The sequence below is a fragment of the Dreissena polymorpha genome, chromosome 9, assembly GCF_020536995.1.
Source record: "Dreissena polymorpha isolate Duluth1 chromosome 9, UMN_Dpol_1.0, whole genome shotgun sequence".
NCBI classification, from domain to species: Eukaryota; Metazoa; Mollusca; class Bivalvia; order Myida; family Dreissenidae; genus Dreissena; species Dreissena polymorpha.
In genome coordinates this window covers 89,600,785-89,618,919 of record NC_068363.1, presented here as the reverse complement: position 1 = coordinate 89,618,919, position 18,135 = coordinate 89,600,785, and the positions used below count along the sequence as shown (strand labels likewise).

Below are 18,135 nucleotides of genomic sequence, written 5' to 3'. Positions count from 1 at the left end.
ATACCTCGTTTAAATAATCACAGAAAAGCCAAAAATGTTGATCTTTGAACATAAACATAACATGTTGATGACAAAAAAAGTTGGAATAATGTTTTTCTCTCTGTGTATGGTGAATTATGGTGTTACAACTTGATTTTGTATGTTACTTGCTTAGCATTGAAATTTCCCCTTTTACACGTGAATTATCCCCCTCTCAGGGGACCCGACCCCTTTTCCCCCAAAACTGAAAAAAACACTGACATGATACTCATTGCTATTTTATTTTTATATCTATTCTTGTTTTAGGGACAGGGACAAGAAAGGAATGAAACGAAAGTGGGCCAGCGAAGAGAACATATGTTTCATGAACTTTTTTAGAGATGAATTAAGAGAAAAAAAAATGCCATCTGGCTCAAAAATAATGGGGTCCCTAAAAATACTTACCGGAAGAAACAGTGGCCCAGATAAGGGCAAGGGTCCATAACATTATTATGGAAAAACAAAAATGGAAAAAGAATTGTTGAACTGTGGAATATGTTTATGCCCCTGGTAGGGTGGCATATAGCAGTTGAACTGTCCGTCAGTCAGTCAGTCTGTCCATCTGGCCGAAAACTTATATGGCCATAACTTTTTCAATATTGAACATAGCAACTTGATATTTATACCCCTATTACAATTGGTAATGGGGGCTATATAGGAGTCACGTTTGTCGGTCTGTCCCGATATTTCATCCGATCTTCACCAAACTTGGTCAGTAGTTGTATGTAGATAATGTCTAGATCAAGTTTGAATATGGGTCATGCCAGGTCAAAAACTAGGTCATGGGGTCACTTAGTATGTTTTAAACTGTAAGTTGTACGGACCATAGCTATGTTATTTATCGTTACATTTTTAAATGACTCGGTACATTTGTTCACCATCATGGAACGGTGTGTCGCGTTAAAAGAAATTACGTCAATATCTCAAAGGTCAAGGTCACACTTGGGAGTTCAAAGGTCAAATGCTTGTCCGGGCCATAGCTTTGTTTTTTATTGTGAGATTTTAAAATCATTTGGCACATTTGTTCACCATCATTGAACAGTGTGTCGGGCGAAAGAATTACGTCGATATTTCCAAGAACAAGGGCACAATTTGAGTTTAAAGGTAAAAAATGGCCATAATTGAGCTTGTCTGGGCAATAACTATGTTGTTTATTGTGCGATTTTAAAATCGTTGGCTCTTTTGTTCACCATCATTTGACAGTGTGTCGCGCGAAAGAATTACGTCGATATCTTCAAACTCAAAGTTGTAGTTTTAGTTCAAAGGTCAAAAATGGCAATAAATTATCTTGTCTGGGCCATAAATATGTCATTCATTGTAAGATTTTAAAATGACTCTGTACATCAATTTTGTTCAAAGTCATTGGAAGGCTTGTCATGTGAAACAATTCAAGAGTTCAAAGGTAAAAATGGCTATAAATGATAATGGCATAATGATTCTTAAAAAATCGCCATAAATTGTATTATCTTGTTTTGTGAAGACAGCATACAAAATAGTCTGTGTCAATGCGTTATGTGGGGGTATATGTCACGTCTGTGACAAAGCTCCAGTTGGCATGCATGTGCATCTTGTGAAGCTGCACATATTGAGTGGTGAAAAGTGAAGGTCAAGGTAATCCTTCAAGGTTAAATGTTAAATATATTGCTTCTGTCCGTCCGTCTGAAAACTTTAAAATTGGCCATAACTTTTGAGCTCACCTGAGTGCAACATGCTCATGGTGAGCTTTTGTGATTGCCTTTTGTCCGTTGTGCGTTGTATGTCGTCAACATTTTGCCTTGTGAACACTCTAGATGCCACATTTATTGTCTGATCTTCATGAAATTTTGCAGAACATTTGTCACATTGATACCTCGACTGAGTTCGAAACTGGGTCATGCTGGGTCAAAAATTAGGTCACTAGGTCAAAAAAACAACAAAAAAACTTGTGAACACTGTAGAAGTCCAATCTTCATGTAACTTTGTCAAAATGTTTGTCTAAATGATATTTTGGTTTAGTTAAAAATTGGTTCCGGTCCGTTGAAAAACATGGCCGCCAGGGGCGGGGCAGTTTTCCTTATATGGCTATAGAGAAACCTTGTGAACACTTTAGAAGTCAAAATGTTTGCCTAATCATCATGAAACTTGGTCAAAACATTGGTTTTATTTATATTTTGGACGAGTTTGAAAATGGTCCAGATCAGTGAAAAAACATGGCCGCCAAGGGGCGGGGGAGTTTTCCTTATGTCTTAGTTAAACATTGCTAACACTCTAGAGGCCACATTTATTGTCCATTCTTCATGAAATTTGGTCAGAAGTTTGGTCTCAATGATATCTTAGACGAGCTGAAAATGGTTACGTTTGCTTGAAAAACATGGCTGCCAAAGGGCGGGGCATTTTTCCTTATATGGCTATATATGGCTATAGTAAAATCTTGTTAACACTCTTGAGGCCACATTTATTTTCCGATCTTCATGAAACTTGGTCAGAATATTCATCCCAAAAAATATCGTAGACAAGTTAAAAAATGATGCTGGTTGGTTGAAAAACATGTCCGCCAGGGGGTGGGGCATTTTACCTTATATGGCTATAGTAAAACTTTGTTAACACTCTATAGGCCACATTTATTTCTTATCTTCATGAAACTTGGTCAGAAGATTTGTCCTAATGATATCTTGGATTAGTTCAAAAATAGTTTCGTTTGCTTAAAAAACATGGCCACCAGGGGGCGGGGCATTTTTCCTAATATGGTTATGTATCATGCTTTACTAAAACATTGTAAACACTCTGTAGGCCACATTTATTTTCCGATTATTATGAAACTTGGTCAGATGATTTGTCCTAATGATATCTTGGATGAGTTCAAAAATGGTTCTAGTTGGTGGAAAAACATGGCCACTAAGGGGGCGTGGTATTTTTCCTTATATGGCTAAAGTAAAACCCTGTTAAAACTCTAGAAGCCATATTTATTGTACGATCATCATGACACTTTGTCAGAAGATTTGTCCCAATGATATTTGGACAAGTTTGAAATTGGTTCCAGTTGCTAAGAAAAACATGGCCACCAGTGGGCGGGGGCATTTTTCCTTATATGGACTTATGAATCTTCTTGAAACTTTGTCAGTATATTAGTTTAAATGATATCTTGGATGTGTTTTTCACGTTGACATTTGAAGCTTTAACTTTGTATGATTCTAAATATGTGTCAATGCTGTCAGTTGAATTTTGAAATATGAAGTTTTACATTTTTTGTAGATTAAATAATTTGTAAAATGTTGCAGTTTCGTCAATCAGTTTTATAAGATATTGAGCTTTAGTTATGATGCAGATTGTAAGATTCTTAATATCTTTCAATATTGTGGATAAGTTTTTGAGATATCAAGCTTTGAGTTTTATGCAAATTGTATGATTTTAAAATGTTTTAATGGTGTTGATCAGTGTAATGAAGATTGCATAATTTTTATGTTTTAATTCTGTCTATTGGTTTTCAAAATGAAAGACTTTGATTTTGTAAGTGCACTTTTATCTCCTGAAAGATTCTTTTCTAGTGTTTAGTTTATATTTTAAGGCTGTTTGCAAACTCGAAGTGAAAACAGTTCTATTACAATTTGGTAAGGACATGACATTGCATATCTGATTTTAAAATGTACTTTGCTGGCAACGTGTAATTTTCTGAAATGTCTTAGTAAGACTGTTGTTTGCAATCAAAAGGTCTGTGCTTCAAATACAGGGTAATGCATGTTTTTTGTCCAAATTTATGGCGATTCAGACATTGTTCTATGTAAATTTGGGGTTTGCTTGAAGGTTCAGTCTATTTTTATGTCCCTCACTATAGTAGTGGGGGACATATTGTTTTTGTCCTGTCTGTTGGTTGGTTGGTTGATCTGTTTACGCCAACTTTAACATTTGCAATAACTTTTGCAATATTGAAGATAGCAACTTGATATTTGGCATGCATATGTATCTCATAGAGCTGCACATTTTAATTTTCTGAAAGGTCAAGGTCAGAGGTCAAATATATGTGGCCAAAATCGCTCATTTTATGAATACTTTTGCAATATTGAAGATAGCAACTTCATATTTGGCAAGCATGTGTATCTCATGGAGCTGCACATTTTGAGTGGTGAAAGGTCAAGGTCATAATTCAATGTCATAGGTCGAATATATGGCTTCAAAGCGGCGCAGTAAGGGGGATTGTGTTTTACGAACACAGCTCTTGTTGTTAACTGCCTTTTTAGTCCCTTACCAGTGTTTCACTAAAGTCCGTGTACTTTGGACTCATTTCAAGTTGACATTTGAAGCTTTAACTTTGTATGATTCTAAATATGTGTCAATGCTGTCGGTTGAATTTTGAAATATGAAGTTTTTCATTTTTTGTAGATTAAATAATTTGTAAAATGTTGCAGTTTAGTCAATCAGTTTTATAAGATATTGAGCTTTAGTTATGATGCAGATTGTAAGATTCTTAATATCTTTCAATATTGTGGATAAGTTTTTGAGATATCAAGCTTTGAATTTTATGCAAATTGTATGATTTAAAATGTTTTAATTTGTTGATCAGTGTACTGAAGATTGTATACTTTTTATATGTTATAATTCTGTCTATTGGTTTTCAAAATGAAAGACTTTGATTTTGTAAGTGCACTTTTATCTCATTATGCCCCCCTTCGAAGAAGAGGGGGTATATTGCTTTGCTCATGTCGGTCGGTCTGTCGGTATGTCAGTTTGTCGGTCCGTCCACCAGGTGGTTGTCAGACGATGACTCAAGAACGCTTGGGCCTAGGATCATGAAACTCCATAGGTACATTGATCATGACTCGCAGATGATCCCTATTGATTTTGAGGTCAAAGGTCAAGGTCACGGTGACCCAAAATAGTAAAATGGTTTCCGGATGATAACTCAAAAATTCATACGCCTAGGATCATGAAACTTCATGGCTAGATTGATCATGACTTGCAGATGACCCCTATTGATTTTGAGGTCACTAGGTCAAAGGTCAAGGTCACGGTGACCCGAAATAGTAAAATGGTTTTCAGATGATAACTCAAGAACGCATATGCCTAGGATCATGAAACTTCACAGGTAGATTGATCATGACTCACAGATGACCCTTATTGATTTTGAGGTCACAAGGTCAAGGTCACGGTGACCCGAAATAGTAAAATGATTTTCGGATGATAACTCAAGAACGCTTTTGCCTAGGATCATGACACTTCATAGGTACATTGATCGTGACTCACAGATGACCCCTATTGATTTTCAGGTCACTAGGTCAAAGGTCAAGGTCACAGTGACAAAAAACGTATTCACACAATGGCTGCCACTACAACGGACAGCCCATATGGGGGGCATGCTTGTTTTACAAACAGCCCTTGTTAAAGATTCTTTTCTAGTGTTTAGTTTATATTTTAAGGCTGTTTGCAAACTCGAAGTGAAAACAGCTCTAGTACAATTTGGTAAGGACATGACATTGCATATCTGATTTAAAAATGTACTTTGCTGGCAACGTGTAATTTTCAGAAATGTCTTAGTAAGTAAGACTGTTGTTTGCAATCAAAAGGTCTGTGCTTCAAATCCAGGAAAATGCATGTTTTTTGTCCAAATTTATGTCAATTCAGACATTGTTCTGTGTAAATATGGGGTTTGCTTGTAGGATCAGTCTATTTTTATGTCCCCCACTATAGTAGTGGGGGACATGTTGTTTTTGCTCTGTCGGTCTGTTGATTGGTTGGTTGGTCTGTTTATGCCAACTTTAACATTTTGCAATATTGAAAGTAGCAACTTGATATTTGGCATGCAAATGCATCTCCTGAAGCTGCACATTATCATTGGTGAAAGGTCAAGGTCATCCTTCAAGGTCAGAGGTCAAATATATGTGGCCAAAATCGCTCATTTTATGAATTCTTTTGCAATATTGAAGATAGCAACTTGATATTTGCCAAGCATGTGTATCTCATTGAGCTGCACATTTTGAGTGGTGAAAGGTCAAGGTCATCCTTCAAGGTCAGAGGTCAAATATATGTGGCCCAAATCGCTTATTTTATTAATACTTTTGCAATATTGAAGATAGCAACTTGAAATTTGGCATGCATGTGTATCTCATGGAGCTGCAAATTTTGAGTGTTGAAAGGTCAAAGTCATCCTTCAAGGTCAGAGGTTAAATATATGTGGCCCAAATCGCTTATTTTATGAATACGTTTGCACTATTGAAGATAGCAACTTGATATTTGGCATGCATATGTATCTCATAGAGCTGCACATTTTGAGTGGTGAAAGGTCAAGGTCATCCTTCAAGGTCAAATATATGGGTCAAAATTGCTCATGTTATGTTACTTCTGCAATATTGAAGCTAGCAATTTTATATTTGACATGCATGTGTATCTCATGGAGCTGCACATTTTGAGTGGTGAAGGGTCAAGGTCATCCTTCAAGGTCAAACGTTATATACGGGGCATTGGGTTTCACAAACGCATCTTGTTGTGTATGTAATTAATTTTGCTTAATTTTTGTGATCCCCCGCCAACAGCGGAGGGATATTAATTTGGCATTGTCCGTCTTTCCGTCTGTCCGTCCGGCACTTTTGTGTCCGGAACCATATCTTGGAAGTGCTTTAGCAGATTTCATTGAAACTTGGTACGAGTATATATATATGGATAAGAGGATGATGCACGCCAAATGGCATTGTACATCCTTGATTAATAGCGGAGTTATGACCCTTTGTATTTGAAAAAAATGCTTTTTTTGTGTGTCCAGAGCCATAACTTGTATCCAGAAGTATAATGGCGGGGGATATCAATTCAACGAATTTGCTTGTTAAATCAGTTTTTATTTTCATGATAATCATTTAGTTCGTACTGCAACTTATGATGGATTGTTACTACTATCTCCAATTATTTGTTTGTCATGGGTCCGTCACCATTTATCTCTTATATAATACTTGAATTGAGCATTTCACAATCTGACAATCATGCATATCATTTATTAGTTTCATAATAAAACGTCTGACAAGGGTCAGATAATTTTAACATATATTGTTGTTATAATTTGTCATGTGTTGTATGAATAAATGACACTTCCATGATAGAGAAAATTTAAATATATTTTTAAAGACATTTGTAAAATGAAAATGAAATAACTATACATTTTACAGTGGCTAGTCGTACGGCTAGACAAGAGGCTAGCCGCACGGCCCCGTACGGGTAGACAATAGGTTTGCCGTACGGCTCTGTACGTATAGCCTTTCCTATGGATATTGTCTAAGTTAAAGACAACCATTTTCAGTGAACTGATAAATTGCCTGTATGAAACCATATATTTATCCATTGTCTGAACGACAATTAAATTATTTGTGTGACTCCATTTCTGAGAAGTACCTTGGCCGTCATTGAATTTCATAATATCGATGCCGCAACTAATTAAAACAGTTTTCACTCCTTACATAGGAAAGTCGTCTTATTAAAGAATCAAATTAGAAACCGATTTAAATTATGTGTGTGTAAGTCAATTTCTAGAACGTAACTTTGACGGCTGTCGTCATTAAATTTCAAAATATCGATGCCGCAACTCTTTAATACAGGTTTTTCACGCCTTAGGAACGTCGACTAATTAATGAATCAAATAAGCAACCGTATGACATGAAAGGAAGCCGTGAAAGATGACGAATTTTTAAAGCGAGATTATACGATTTTTTCAAATATTTATTAATTTACATAAAATGTGTATAAAAAAAAACAACTTATTAAACATATATTTGAACATAAACTTAAATAAAAGTTAAGAAGAACATGTGTCGATATATGCAAAATAAGCCAGATATTAAATTCTGAAATCGAAAATGTATGTACAGTCGAATTCGCCAGCATGTAAATCGTGCATGTACGATGTGAATCTAAATTTAGTTTAACGGTTCATTTTTAGTGTGAGCGTCAGCTAACGCTAATGTTTTTGCAAATCGGTATGTGCGTAGAAGCCTTAAAGGGGCCTTTTCACAGATTTGACATGTTTTGAAGTTTGTCATTAGATGCTTTATATTGATGAATGTAAACATTGGATTTTTAACGCTCCAGAAAAAAAATCAAAAATAAAATTTAAAAATGGAAAAAAGTAGCCCGTACAAGGGCTCGAACCAGTGACCCCCGGAATCCTGGAGTAAAAAACGCTTTAGCCTAATGAGCTATCCTGCCAAGCATACATGAGAGGTGTATTCTATACCTGATATAAGCAATCTTCGTAGTTTCACAAATTTAAACGATAACAACAGAACTCTCCAAATTATTCAATCGTTTCGCGTTGCAACGCTCTATAATTTTTAGGTTTTTAAATCGTGAAAAGATGCATATAATGGCTATATTAGACCATGGTTAATGTTCAGTAATACTGATTCCTCACAAATATCATAACTAAAACGAAAATTTGCGAATCTGAAACAACTATTTTCAATTTTGTCAATTTACCAAACCGTGAAAAGATCCCTTTAACTATGACATGGAAAGACAACCACTGTCCGTTGCAGCAGACTACACATTCTACTAGCGTCTGCTAGGAAAGATAACCACCACATTTGCCTGTTTATAGTCCACAACTCACTGGTGCACTGCAGTTGGTGTATATGAGTAATAGAGTTTAACAGCTTGTAAGACGATATTGGCCAGTCTAGTGTTTATCATTGAAAATCTGCACATACTGGCTGCTTTCAGAGAAAACAGGGCTTAATGCATGTCAAATAAGATAAGCCTGTGCATACTGATAAGCTTGTGCAATGCAAACACGCTAAACAAGGACGACATGTCTTATTTTATAATGTTTAAAGGGTCTCTTGTACTGGGATGACAATTTATGCATAAGCATTTAGCCCTGTTTTCCCAAAACGAAGCTAAAAATTTATTTTTTATTAATGATTTAAAAAAAAAACATCTGAACCTGTGCTTTAAGACACACTCTTTATAATTTTGAATGGATTGTGTCCATTCAAAACTTGCAATATAAAAAGCTATAACATAATTTTTTAAACTGAGTTGCGTCTAAACTTATACAACAACGAACACCTACAGTGACGTCAGCGCTTTGATAAATTCCTGCAACCATTTATTCGCCACACGAACACTAACTAAAAATACGAATGCTTCAGTTATAGGCTACTATTCCATCTGTCCGCAACCGCATATCCGCATCCGCAAAAAATAAAACAAGTAGAAATGCACTGCACTTATTCCATTCATCCGTATCCGCACGCGAATAGGCGTCCGCAATAGAACGCTCAAGTGAGCATTCTTGGGCTACTATTCCATCTATCTGTAAATGTATCCGTATCCGCAAAATATACGGACGCTATATTCCATTTATCCGCATACGTCGAACGTATCTTTATTTTTGTATATGGATAAAACTAAAAATTATAATTATTGAGATAATTATAATGAAGGACAAGCTGCTAAGCGTGAATTTAAGTAGATATAAGGTACAAATCATCGTTCTGTCCGTAAAAGGATACAAATGGTAAATACCTGAAACATCTTCTTTTAGTGCCTTGGCTATGATTTTCCATACATTTAAACTTTAAAGTATAATCAGAGTCACGATATGCAGAACTGCGTTGGTTGTATAATTCCGGGTATTTTTTCACGAATTCGATAGATTTTCAGTTTATTTTTTAGATGACAGCTACTCTCATCGTGCTAAATGCCGTCCGTATCTCGTCCGCATCCGTTTGCGGATAAATGGAATATAGCGTCCGTATAACGATTTTGCGGATACTGACGCGGATACGGATGCGGATGCGGATTGGTGGAATACTAGCCTTATTTTAGGAAAATATGTACGAAATATCTTCGTCACACTCGGCTCGGGCGCTTATTTGTCTTTGCTGCATATTACTGATTAACAGCACTAAATGACAATTCTATACTTTATAAGCCGTACGGCTAGACAATCTCAATAGGAAAGGCTATAATACGTACAGCGCCGTAAGGCTAGCCTATTGTCTAGCCGTACGGGGCCGTACGGTTAGCCTCTTGTCTAGCCGTACGGGACTGTACGACTAGCCACTGCCTTTAGTTATTGGAGGTTCTTATGTATTATACCCAGTCGCAAGTGGTATAGGCTATACTCAAATCTTTTCGTCCGTCTGTTATTGGATACTGTGATGGGTTATGTATCACATTCAATGTTGTTTTTTTGTGTTTATAAGACAAAATCAGATTTTTTTTCAAAATACCTTCCTTTTAACTAATTTGAAAGCATTTTTACAGGTCCATTCTTGCGAAGCAATAATGCAAGTTAAAGAACTGGTTTTACAAGTCCCTATTCGATATTTATGACATAACTATGACTAAAATCTTCAGAATAGTTCAAAGCACGAAATGAATATCTTTCTGTTGGACATGAGGAAGTGGACCGAATATCGATGACTGGATCATTTTCCACGAAGGCACATAAAACTACAGTAAAGTTCCGCTACTTTCAGCTTGGTCTTAATAGCATGTCGGACTTCATAATTAACAGGGTATTTTGTTCTTTATTCAATACTTTGGGACCATGCAATCTTGAAAAATTGCAATTTACAGTGTTCAATGTGGTCTTAATAGCGGTACTCTTCTTGTACTAGGAATCGCTGCGTGTTTTATTCATTATCTTTGAAATCCTTTTCGAAGCTATCATAAAAAACATTTATACTCGTGTCACGCCAGGGTGACATCACGTCAGGTTTAAACACAATAAGTAAATACATATTGTTATAACGTTTAAATATTCGTTTGACTTCTATTTTTCATTTCAATTTAATAATCCTATAAATGTTTTGTTTTTGGTTGTCATATCTATTTACCATTAACGATCCGCAACTGTTTTACCTTTACGTATCTTTGCAATGAAACTGTTATAGCGACAACTGTTTCATTATAGCTGCTTGCATCACACGGACACCACTGTTATATAATTCAATGATTTCTACAAGGATGATTCTATCCTACATTATCTCAATTGTTTAACCAAGGACATTGTGCTTTTAAAAGTTCCGGCGACTACAAAATCACGCAACAGGAGAAAATAACACGATACGTAGTCAAATAATGCAAAAATTCAAAAAAATATTAAAATAACATTAAACACATATTTAGTTCACCATTGTGTCATTCCCTCTGTAAAATGAATTCGACTCAAAATGTTATTAAATGTATAATGCAAGGAAACCATGCAGAGCGATTCATGCATAGGCCACACAAATACAAACACATCTGATCGTGAGGATTTAATATATAAAGTTTGAGGTCGAGAAGATCTTAACCACAATTCTAATGCGAGTGTCGCAAGATATAACTATGCTCAAGGCCAACTCATTTTTTAGCAAACAATGTTTCGTATTTCAAGTGACACTATCTCAGGGACCCGGTATGTCGGTATCAAGTATCACAGAGTATACATATATAAAAAAATAATTGGGTCATGGGGACCCAGATACGAGGTTTAAAGTAAAAAAATGTATATGTTATTTGTCTGCAGAAATAACTAGATATATTAAGTTTCGAGTTATATATAGGTTGTTGAAGGTAATTCGCATAAAACACGCTATTTTTCAGTTGGATACTAGCATGGGAAAGGGAAGTACCCAACACTCCGGAAATATATCACAGACCCTATAGTTAACCCAGTATGAGTATATATATATATATATATATATATATATATACACATATACATATATACACACATATACATAAACATATACATACATATACACACATACATATACACATACATACATACATATATACACATACATATATACATATACATATACACTTATACATGTTCATAATATACATATACATAATATATATAATGTTTATAAAATAAAAATAAATATTATTATTTATTATAAGCCTTTTATGCTGTCTATTAATGTTGCCGACTGGGACACACTGTCTTTTACATTACATCCGAACGGTTTCATAGTTTTTAGTCTCTTTATCCACAACGCTTCTCTAATTACACGTTCTTGGCGTCCAGCGATATTAAGCGTCTCCAGGACCGAGAAGTACATATTGTCATCGCAGTGGCTCGAATCGAAGTGGGTAGTGATGGGCTTTTCCTTCTGCAGGCGGACGTCTCGCAAGTGTTCACTCATCCGTTCTCGGATTTGCCTCTCCGTCTCCCCAACATAAACAACACACTTGCACTTGTTGCATCCTATACCGTATATCACGTTTCTCGTGCGACAAGTAACATTTTTGCATGTGCTGTAAGTAATTTTGCCGTCTGTGTCTTGAATGTCACTTGTTGTCAGTTTTTTACAGCACGTGCAGTTTGCCTCACATATGTGTGTGATGAAGGTAGCCTTGTTTGTCTTGTTGTGTACCAGGGTATCACAGAGGTTTCTGTCCCTACGGTATGCTACTAAAGGCGGTTTACTGAAAACCTCGCGCATCCTGTCCGATCTATAAAGCACGTTTAGATGTTTGTGTACAATGCTGTGTACGTTGGGAAGAAGACTGGAAAACGTGACTACAAGAGGAACTCTGTCGTTTTGCGTTTGTTTGTTTTTTATTTTTACAGTAAATCCGTGCGCGACAGTGCATCTACCTTCTGTAACTGGCCTTCTACGAATTTCCCGCTGTACCCGCGTCTTCTTAATTGCAATTTTAGATCATTTCTATGTTTGTTGTAATCATCTTCCTGTTCGCATATTCTTCGTATCCGCAATCCAAGTCCATATGTTAAAGATCTTTTACTGCTAGGGGGGTGGCATGAGTCTTTACGTATGTAGAGCTGTTTGTCCGTGGGCGTTACATATAGATCTGTGTAGATATGACCATTTCGCATTCGTACGGTTGTATCCAGAAAAAACAATACTATGTGGACTATACCGAAGGTCTACTTGAATGTTTTCGTGTATGGAATTTGCATGTACGGTAAAAGCCTCAAGTTCAGGCGCGGTACCTATCCATATTCCAAAACCATCATCTATACACCTCTTATAAAATGCCGGTACGTTTTAACAGTTTGTACGATGACATTTATTGAAATGACGTTTAACTCGATACTTTAAAGTTCAAAATTTCTATAAGCACGAATGCGTTTTGTCGAAGTAGTTTCCTTGTTATAAGACTTATTGTGGAATATCATATATCAAAATGTGCAGAACAGAATTCCCTATCGAATGGTAGTAATTGTTTTATACTTGTCTAAAATAGGAATTTTTGTTTTTGTCAGCGAAGTGATTTTCATGCGAAAAACTAAGAATTTCTACTAAATGCGAATATGTTAGCAAAAAATGATCCCCACAAAACTTGTTGCTATTAACATGTTTCATATTATTGCGAAAATGTTAGGTAGATCGGTCAACTATTTGATGAGAAAACACGACCTCAACTTTTTCGTATAGTGCATTTCGCTGTAAACTTTACACTTTAAACAGATTCAATGAGATGACGTTGTATTTTTATGAAGAATTTATCAAAGGCGTGTTTAATGCAAAATGGTTTTCGGTCTATAGTGAAGCCAATTTTCAACACACTATCAAGTATGTGGTATCAAAATGCGCAGAATTAAATTCTGTACAAGCAGATGTTCAAATCACCCCAATATCAATGAGTACAAAAAAGTTTTCTATTCACCGACACGTTTTCAAATCAAACATCTGCGATTTTCACACACACGCGTAAATGATAGGGAAAACATATCAGCGTATACTTTATAGCAATTATCTCACTGAACAAGATGATACAAATCGCATGGTTTGATCTCAAGTGGTTGGGAAGATCCCCCGATTTAAACTTTGTGCGAAATCACTGTTTTATTCGCAAAGCAATTTTTCGACGTTGTCAAAATCTAAAGTTAAAGACAGAAATGCGTTTAGTACAGAATCGTTTTCGTACTGTATTCTTGTTCTGTTATGATATATAGTTAAGTATAATATATCAAATGCGTGGAATTGAATTTCCTACAGAATCATACCAAACTTAAGATAAATGCTCTTAACACAAAAAAGGTTTCTTGTTAGCAAATTTTGCAAAGTTGAATATCTGATACAATGAGTCGTGTGAGAACAATATAGGCGAGACAAAAATTGTAGCAATCATGGGATTACATATTATGGTGAAAATTTCATTTAAATATCATGAGACGTTTTCGAAAGAATTGCCTTAAACCTGTATACTTTAAAATCTTTCCTCGTTTGTTTACATGGATAGAAATGACGTTCGATTTGTGCAGTGCATGATTTTTGGTTTAAAGTGAAATGTAAAGTTAAAGACAGAAATGCGTTTAGGACAAAATCGTTATCGAACTATTTTATTGTTGTGTTATGATATATAGTTAAGTGTTATATATCAAAATGCGTGGAATTGAATTTCCTACAATATCATACCAAAATGAAGATAAATGCTCTTAACACAAAAAACGTTTCTTGTTAGCAAATTTTGCAAAGTTGAATATCTGACACGATGAGTCGTGTGAGAACAATATAGGCGAGACAAATGTAGCTATCATACGGCTAAATAGTGTTTTGAAAAAATCATCTAAATATCAAGAGACGCTTTCGAGCAAATTGAGTTAAACCGATGTAACTTAACATCTTCTTTCGTTTGTTTACATGGATAAAAGACAACGTTGTAAAAATCTAAAGTTAAAGACAGAAATGCGTTTAGTACGAAATCGTTATCGCACTGTATTGTTTGTGTGTTTAGACATACGGTTAAGTGTAATACATCAAAATGCGTGGAATTAAATTTCCTACAGAATCAAAATGAAGATAAATGCTCCTAACACAAAAAAGTTTTCTTGTTAGCGAATTTTGCGAAGTTGAATATCTGGTACAATGAGTCGTGTGAGAACAATATAGGCGAGACAAAAAGTGTTGCTATCATACGGTTAAATATTGTTTTGAAAATTTCATCTCGAAATCATGAGACATTATCGAGCAAATTGAGTTAAACCGATGTAACTTAAACTCTTCCCTCGCTTGTTTACTTGGATAGAAATGACGTTCGAGCAGTAGATCTACAGTACATGTTTCGTGCTTTAAAAAGTCAATTCGTGATTATAGGCAAAATGGTTTTCGGCTAGTCTTGATCAAGCGATACAATAAACATACAAGCATGTCATATCAAAATATGCATAATTACATGCTCTACATGATGATATCATTTGTGTTTAACAAAACGATAGGATGAACAAGTTTTCTTGTTACGAACGTTTTTAAAGTGATTTTTATCACATAAGCATGTATGTTGAAACAAAAATAACAATAGAAAAGTTGTAGCTAACAATAATCTGGGCATTGTACTTGAAATTTGATATTGATGCCATGAATCGTTCCGGAGATATTTAACTTAAACCGATATTATGTTTAGTCTTCCCTCGGTTGTTTACATTAAGCGAAATGACGTACTGCATGTCATGAATTTTTGCGCGATGCCGATTTAATGAAAACGATCAATGTTGCGTTTAACTCGTGTTCAATAGAAATGATTCACATACAAACAACGTTTTATACATCAAAATCTCAAGAAAACAATTCCCTATTCAGCGGAACATATTTTGTTTATGAAAACGAAAAGGCAAAAAAGTTTTCTTCATAAAAAAAATCGAACAGAGTTTTTCTATAGAAGCATATTTGTTGAAACAAAACTAACAATATAAAACATATAGCTATCAAATAGCTGGGCATTGTTCTTTAAATTTGATATTGATGCCATCAATCGTTGCGGAGATATTTAACTTAACGGTGTACAATATTTTACTCAAGGTTGTTTACATGAAGCGAAATGACGTAGATCTATTGCACGTCATGAATTTTAACTCGATGCCGATGTAAAGAAAAATAATATGATTATAGGTGCTACCTAATTTACGGGCAAAAGCTTTTTAAGTTTTTTTGATAACTATGTATTTTTAATAAATATATTGACATGATTGTGTTCAAAATATTATAATTGTTGCAATAATTAAGTAATGCATAAAAAAAATCAATCTTAAAACAAGTTACATGTTCCAATCTTAAAGATCTAGCATCTTATATTTTTTTGTTTTCTAGCCACAGGAATTTATAGCTGGTTCGGTGTCTGTGGTATAGTGGATGGGGTGTCTGCTAACTGGCTTAGTCACTGGGAGGTCTCTGTATTGATCTCTTAAGTGGGAGCATTCTTTAGATAACCCTAACGACATACTATGGCGTACCATTTGGGTTGAAAGTCAAGAAGACCTACAAGTTAAAAAGAGAAATGTACGTCAAAGTACAATAATTGTACGTCGACATAAATATAAAATACACTTCGAAGTATATATTTGTACGTCAAAGTACAATTTGTACTTCGACATACATGTTTGTACTTCGACGTACACATTTTTTGAACAGCCAATCAAAACACTAGTCTCTTGAACCGCTTTTCCTTCAGATTTATTCATAATAAATGTTTAAAATCTCTTTTAATTGAGGACAAAATGAATAAAAATATCAGAATGGCAAAAAAACAACACATACAAGTTTCAAGTATTTAATGCATTGAAATAGATTATATACAAATTTGAAGAAGATTCAATTGTTACCTTTTTAAAATTAAAATTATTCAGCATATTGTGAGTATTTATTGATCATGCGGGGCGGAGTACCACGACCGTCCAGTGCATTACTGTGTAGAAAATTCCCAAGGGTAACCAAACAGTTACCAAGCATTAACGGGATAAATAATGTATTATAACCTCTCCGTTGGTCGTATTTTGTGATAACCATAACTTCAGAGATTAATTCCGCCACGCCAGGTCAATAAATACGCACAATATCTATGAGTTAGCGGTCGATAGTCGGATAATTTGGTATAAATTATAATAATAATAATGTTTAATAAATACGCACAATATCTATGAGTAAGCGGTCGATAGTCGCATAATTTGGTATAAATAATAATAATACTTATGTTCAATGTCAAATATCTCTAAAAGCAACAAATGTAATGTGTCTTCTGATTGGCTAACACTCAAGGGTCGGTGAAAACTGTACGTCGAAGTACATTTCTCGTTCTACCTAGTAGGTCTTGTAGACTTTCGACGTCATGGTACGTCATATAGACACTAAGTACTGGTCCTACCCAGGAACCAGTTTGTTTCATCAAATGTCTCAATTCAACTTGACAGCTTGCTAAAGCAGTTGCATTTAGCATACAGTACATGTGATGTGTCAAATCAATTTTGATTGACAAATTTGACAGGATTTTTTTTTAATCCAATAAGTTTTAGACTGCCAAATAACACACACTACGTATTGAAAGCCATACCTGGAGCTTTCGTCTGTATACCACTGACTTCATCAGAAGAATGATTTCTACTGTTGGGAAACGTTAACACCACTAATTGTCTTCTTATTTATTATCAATGTATAATTATGTGTAACAGCATAACAACATACTTGTTTCGCAATTAAAATATTTCGCCTACTGAATGTAATAAGTCATGTAACTGACATTTTTATACATTTTTACTTTTTTCCATTTTTGTGTTTATTTAGGTGACATACATCAACTGTTAAAATATTGAGTCAACCTTTTTGGTAAAAATAATGTTTTTATCAAATTTTCGAAATTGACTTTACAAATACATGTCATTTTCTGAATGTTAAAAGAAGCGTAACTGACATTTTGTTAAATTTTCAGGAGAAGCAAAAAAATGTTTTATTAAAATAAACATTTTTCACTTGTCAAATTTTCTGATTAGCATTATAATAACACTTGAAAAACGAAACAAAACTCCAAATTGATATGTCTTTTTTAAAACAATAAAAAAAAATTAAGAAAGGAGCAGTTACCATAATTTCAACACTGAAATATTTTGAGCGCAAAAAATAACGTAAGTGCTCTTACTGTATTTTGGAAAATGTCTGAAAATATGCATTCCTGAACAATTCACAAAATGTCAGTTACCCTAGTTATTACATTCAGTAGACGATTTAATAAATACAGGTATCTTGCAGGTTTCTAATTTTCTTTCGCAAACTATTGTTGAATAGTTTAAATTGTGTCGCCACTGAAAAACTAGCCATTTTGTAGCAATTCTAAAATCACAGTCTAAACTGCATACACTTAGCTCTACAGTTACAATTTGAATGCAAATATTAGAATGCATCATGTTATATCATCCATATTTTTTTATTT

At 34.7% G+C, this 18,135-nt stretch overlaps 1 long non-coding RNA gene across 1 annotated transcript; it reads left to right on the top strand.

The window, feature by feature from the left end:
- Positions 1 to 2,627: 2,627 nt before the first annotated feature.
- LOC127844786 (uncharacterized) lies at positions 2,628 to 7,020 on the top strand. Its single transcript, XR_008032896.1, has 2 exons — positions 2,628 to 5,859; positions 6,006 to 7,020. It is a non-coding gene; the product is annotated as an uncharacterized LOC127844786 (long non-coding RNA).
- The last annotated feature ends 11,115 nt before the right edge of the window (positions 7,021 to 18,135 follow it).